The 6,395-nt window shown below is 45.1% G+C and overlaps 1 protein-coding gene across 12 annotated transcripts in view; it reads right to left on the bottom strand.

Moving 5' to 3' along the window:
- BCLAF1 (BCL2 associated transcription factor 1) overlaps positions 1-6,395 on the bottom strand; it is a 41,765-nt gene that overhangs the window by 30,067 nt on the left and 5,303 nt on the right. For all 12 annotated transcript variants that reach the window (XR_003095709.1, XR_001358594.2, XM_025212338.1 and 9 more), the window contains exon 2: positions 1,940-2,014. The gene's annotated coding sequence lies outside the window, so the exon portion shown is untranslated. The remainder of the gene's footprint in view (positions 1-1,939; positions 2,015-6,395) is intronic.

The raw sequence follows: 6,395 nt of genomic DNA, 5'->3' as shown, positions 1-6,395 counted from the left end.
GGGTGGGCGCCCTCCCCCCCCCCCCCCCCCCCCCCACAGTCACTTCCAAGCAGCAAGGGGGCAAAGCCAGCTCCAGTGGTCTCAACCCACCCCTGTCTCCATCATCACCACCTGCAGGGAGCAGAGCAGGGGGGTGGGGCCAGTGCTGCTGGCCTCACCCCCCACCCCCATTTGCTCCATTGCCGCTGCCTCACCCCCACCCCTCCATCATACCCAGTGTCCCCACCATCGTGGCGGCATGCTGCCACTGCTTGTCCAAATGCTTCTTCGCACTGATTGGCTTTGTCAGCCAATCAGAGCACAAATAAAGCATGACAGACAGAGGCTTTTACAATATTAGAATATTACACACACGTATATGTATATGCATACACACACACACACGTTTTACTTATACAGAAAAACTTCAGATATCTGCAATCAAGTGTATTAATTTAAAGCACCACAGATATTAGACTTTTTAAAAAAAATTTTAAATGTAACGGATTTTTAAAAATTCTAAAATGATATGAAAGTTACAATATTAATGCTATTATGTTCCATTATAAACATGAGAGCTGCTAGAAAGTGGCTATATATTCAAGCTCACTTACTGACATAACATAAATTGACCAGTTTTCTTTGGCAGAAAAAAATAAGTAACTGCTTTTGTACAAGTCTCCCCTTATAATTAATGTACTTTGTTTGCTAAAACAAACATGCAAAAGCCACAACTGAAGCCATAGTATTTTAACTCCAACAACACTCTCTTTAGAAGAGTGAAACCATTTAGTTTACATGTTTGAAATGGTCAAGTACAATTCAGATGACAAGTACATAAGTAACAAATAGAGGTGCACCGACATATTAGTTGCGTATCATACTGTCACCGATAACAGGAAAATGAACATAATCGGCAATTGGCTTTTTTGGGCTAATAATATCACCAATAAATACCGCGTGCATGCACGCAGTCGCAGCATGAAAGCAAACAGGAATGCAGCCCAGGAGCTTGGAGAGCAGCATCCTGCTGTTAAGCCTATGGTAGAGAAGAGGCACAGGGAAGGAGTGTGGGGAAGGGGCAGATCAAGGCCCCAGTGATGGAGGAAGGGAGAGGGGCAGGGGCTGCCTAGCCAGGGTGGTGAACGGAACCCCAGGGCTGAAAGTGGGACGGAGCTGTGTGCAGCACGTCCAGGGGAAGCGGGGTAAGGGGCAGCTCCCTGCAGCTGCACACCACTGGGGGAGAGACATGGGGGACATGTGCCCCTCCCCCTCCCAGGTTTGTGCTCAGGGTCAAGGCAGGCTGCCCACTGGGCTCAGGGCCAGCGCCAGCCTCTTCCTGGCAGAGGGACTGGGCCAGTGCTGCACGTTGAGCAGATGCGGGCTCAGCTGCACCAGTGCTGGGGGGAGGGGACTTGGGGACTATAGTCACCCCAAGATTCCCCCAGCCCCCACCCCCAACCACACCCCTCAGCACCACCACTGGCGGCCAACCCCATGCATCTGAGCCTGCCGCACCACTACCCACTCTAAGCACAGCCTTGGCCCAGCACCCCCTGCTGGTAAGATGGCGTTGCAGCCAACAACAGGTAGCCTGCCCACATCCCCCCCACAAATCTGGGGGGGGAAATACGTGCCCCACATACCTTCCCTCAGGGGTGCATGCATTGGCAGGGAGGCACCCCCTCCCCCCAGATGAGCTGTCCATGGCTCTGTCCTGCTACTGGCCCTGAGGTCCTATTCACCACCCTGCCCAGGCAGCACCTGCCCATGCCCCACTCCCTCCCTCACCATGGGGGGGCCTCAATCTGCCCCCCCATGCCCCTCCCCCACAAGACTTACCAGCAGGATGCTACTCTCCAAGCTGCCAGGCTGCATTCTAGTAAATCAGTGATTGGATTGGTATCAGCAAACAACATCTTTATCAGTGCACCCGTAGTAACAAACTGTTAAATCTTACCTCAGACTTCTAAAGGTTAACAAATGAGATGATGATTTGAGAATTCAGCAAGTGTGCTCTCAGAAATATTAATTCCTGTAAGAAATAAAAATTCTGAATCACAAAAACTGATATTTTCTTTAAAAAAAAGTGTTATGATCCCCTCGGGGGGGGGGGGCGCTTTCTTAATGACATTTGTAAAAGATTAACAGGCTGATTTAAACAATTCCATCACAGAACAACAAGGCCACGCATGTGGATGCTGTAAAGTCTAAAAAATCTTGATGTTTCTTTTCATTATCTCAAGTAAGCAAAAGGATAGTGGTAGAAATTCTTTCTAAAAATAAATCAATCCTTAAGACATGTCATTATAAAAGACACCATCAGAAAGGAACGGAAATCCTTTTTATACACAGGGCAAATCAGAACACCAGAAAAAACAATATCAAACGTCAGCTTTCCATGACACGAACAAAAATTGCTCTCTCTTGCGAAACAAGCAACAAGTTTTGGTAAATATCTGATAAGCCTGTATTATCAAACTTGGTCTTAAGGTAGCCACTCATCTACCCACAGCACCAAAGTATATGAGCAGCTCTTAAGGCACATACATTTCTATTTTGAATATACTTACGGGCTTGATCGTACTTCCATCAAATTTAGTGGGTATCTTGCCCCAGACTGATGTTGATGCTTCTGCATCCAAATGTTATTTCATATTAAACATTTAAAGATAAGTCCCACATAATACTGATTGCTCCCAGCTTGTTTCACTTTCTGTTTCTTTAAAGTATGCAACACTCAACTGATTTTCAAAACCTTGGTGTCAAAGTTCACAAAATCCACTTGTCCACACACAGCAGCAAGTAGGTTCTTTAAAGTATTAGTTCTATAGAAACTGGAATTTCTAGAAGGTTAAATATTTCTAGCTTTCATCATTAACTAGTAAGAGACTTAGAGTGAGTAACAGCAAATGAGGACCACTTCAAATCACGAAGAAATTAAAAAAGAAGTAGTTGTGGTGTCACCTCATATATAATCATTCTAAAAATCTTCCAACATCAGATACATTTTAACACAATCCACCATGATCAAATTAAAGACTAGGGAAAAACCTAAGATAACTCAACCAGATTGGTATATTTGAATATCTTGTCCAAGTTCGGTATATAAATTTTTATTAAAAGTGTTAGCCAACACTTAAAAAAGGTCTCTCTCAAACCCTAACAAAAGCATGAGACGGGGGGAAAAAACAAAAGTAGTTACCATCCAACACCTAAACAGGAGGATACCTCTTCAAATCTTACACAAGTTCAGGAATCTTCCCTCCTGCCCCCACACCACGCGCGCGCGCACACACACACACAGGTCTGAGGTCAGCAGATACCCTAAATTTCCCCAACTGCTGGGAAAAGGAAATCTGACCTCAAAAACCCCACACTGTCTTTTGCAACTCACTCCAGCTGCTATAGCAAAATGTCTTAAGTCTTTTACTTGAGATGGTAACTGCTATTACTATCAAAAATATCTCACTAGTATTATACAAATGTTGTTTTATATTATATGAGCAAATTCTGTCCCAAAACCATCTCAGTGTCTCTCTTTAAGACCAAAGGAAGGTTTATTTTGGAAGAGAAAAAGATCAAAGTTGGTTATGAGTAAAGACTTACCTATACATGACAATTATTCACAAATACGATGAGGTGCAAATGTGAAGATTAATCCACTTTTTGGATGAAGCTAATTCAGAAAGATGCACTCTTATACCAGAAGTTGTTACCAAGTAACTGTGTATGAACCCACCCTTTTGATATTAAAGACTGTAAATGTCTCTGATTCAGACTAAGTCTCTAACTTCTTTTGTTGTAATTATAAAATTCCTTGGTTTTATGAGGTCGTACAAAAGCACCCATGACTTATCACCTAGCCCTCTTCTTTCCACTCCGCTGCCTCTGATGCCTGTAGTTCTCAAGCAGCAAAAGCAATAGCAGCAGCTGACAAGTAGGACTCCTGTCAGTATCACCTCTGCCCGCTAGATTCTGAAGCAGTCTTACCTTCACATTATTGCTGCTTATATCTTTGCTAAGCAAGCAACAACAGAGACTGAGAATGCTGGCAGGTGATTTTCAGAACTGGACACACAACAAATATTTTTGAAAAAGCTAAACCCTACAAAAATGGACTGCCCGCTACACGTCAAATAAAGAGGTTCACCGATGCATTTTTCAAGCTGTTATTTAAATGAGGAGTCACACAGAAAAGTTTCTTTGCAGGTAATAAATAGGAGGAACCTTGGTGTCTTCCACTGCCCCCCACCGCCACTAAGTGGGGATCATCAAGCAGAATTAAGTGGATGTATCCAGCCTGATCAGTTGTCTGCAACAATAAGAAATGCTGCATTTGAAGACGTTAGGCATTCTCACTATTTGCAGGTCCCAAGGTTTAGAGGTTTATCCACAAAAAGACAATACGAGCAGAAATCATTACTCATTTTGTACGCCCAACTCCTGCTGAGTATTACTTCCAAAGGCTGTTTTTGTATCACTGTAGTTCTAAAGTTCAGTCAAAACAATTGTCACCAATGTAGGCAAAACAGAAGTCTATCAAAACAGTTAAAAAAGTGTGTGGTACTGATGGGCGCCTATATACATGCGGCGAAGCTGCTCCAATGCACTGTAACTGCAGTGCGTCAGAACACACTTGATTAATTGAGCCTGCTGGAGCATGGCAATTACTGCGCTCCAGCAGACTCCAGTGGCATATGCATCAGCACCCCCACACTAAAAAATGGCAGCGAGGGTGCTTTAAATAAAGCATGGTTAACAAGCATTAGTTAACACCCCCCCTGCTACCATTTTTCAGCACAGGGAGCTGACACACATGATGCAGCAGGTGCTTTAATTAGAGCAGCTCTCAGAGCCACTCTAATTAAAGTGCCTCCCCCCCACTCTCCAAACGTGCATATAAATACCTGATGGTTTTAAGTAAGTATTAAGAAAGTTATTAAGGCCTGGGCTTTCTAAAACAACAGCTTCACATAAAAGCAATTCCAGCAGTACAGTAGTTAGGACCCGATTATTTAACTGGGTCCAAAGAGATGTTGGGACCATTTAACAACTAACATCTTATACCTACCCATGCTACCAAATTCATTTAATGAGTCACAAACTAATTGCTGGTACTGTCAGCCTATAAAAAAAACTATGCACGTTTTCCTTTAAAACATTCAGTTTCTGAATGCGATGAGCATTTAAAGTGACTGGATGCTTCACTTACTATAGTATCCAGCCAAATTTACTACAGAAAGTAGTGGACACTCCAGAAAGTTCACTTATTTGCCCTTTCCCCCACTAAAGCAGGATTTTTCATTGGCTGTAGACAGAGTTTTGTAAAGGCAACTAAAAACAGTCACCCCGTAGCTGTCCTGATACATGACCCAGATGTATTTCCCTTCTTTGCTATCCAGGCACAGGCAGAACTGGAACACGTCACAAAATAAATGGGTTTTACTTCACAAATCCAGACATCAGTAAAACACTTCATTGAATCAAACACAGGCTCAAATAAATATAAAAAATAAAACTGCCACCAAATGTTTTGGGGCAGCTTGGGAACATTGCAGAAGACACCTAGAGTTAGATTAGGAGCTTCGCTGCTGTGTACCCAAAAGGTCAACAGGCCCATTTACCCACTTTCCTACGATGGAGGAAATGCTGTGGCACCATCATTGCCTGTCTGGGCCTGTGACGCCTGGAGCTATTTAGGCCAGGCCGCCTTTGCTTTTTTCTCAGTGGCAACCCACAGGGAAGTGCAGGCAAACCCACATGTAGTTTCCAGAGCCCAAGGAATCCTTCCCTCTCGCCAGCCTGGCCGTGCTGCCCCCTTGCCCATATCCTCCTTCTCCTCCGGCCCTGCTGGAAAAGGACAGGGCAGCAGCTGAGCCCTGCCGTGCTCTGGAATCGAAGCGGCGAGATGCTGACAGACAGCTCCTCGCCTGCACCATGACTGCGAGGACAGCACCATGCCCCGCAGGCAGCGCTGTTACAGAGGCACCTGTCCGCTCCATGGCTTCCCAGCCATTTGACTAAGATCAAGCGAGACCAGGAGCCTCTGAACCCTATGTCTCTAGGCCTGAGACTTGCACGCAGGATGTCTGCCGGGGCCAAGGGAGCACCTGAAGCCCCAGATCAATGGGCCTGGGACACAGGACGCTTGCCCAGCGGTAAAGCTGTGCAGACTCGATGACCAAGCTCTGCTCGGCCTAATTTCAGAACTTGACTCTCGGCTTTGCCCAGTTCAATCTGGAAACTGATCTGAGGAAAAAAAAAGAAAATCTGCCAGCTACACCGCCTGCGCAGGGCTCTTTACTGGGAGGAGGGCGAGTGAGCTCTTCACCCTCTCCTGACAACAAGCTAACTGGGTTTTTCCTTTCTTTCCCCCACCCAGCAGCCAGGCAGGAGGATCCTCCCCTCCTCCC

Source organism: Alligator sinensis, unplaced genomic scaffold, assembly GCF_000455745.1.
Source record: "Alligator sinensis unplaced genomic scaffold, ASM45574v1 scaffold417_2, whole genome shotgun sequence".
Lineage (NCBI taxonomy): Eukaryota > Metazoa > Chordata > Crocodylia > Alligatoridae > Alligator > Alligator sinensis.
This window is presented reverse-complemented; position numbering and strand designations above follow the sequence as displayed.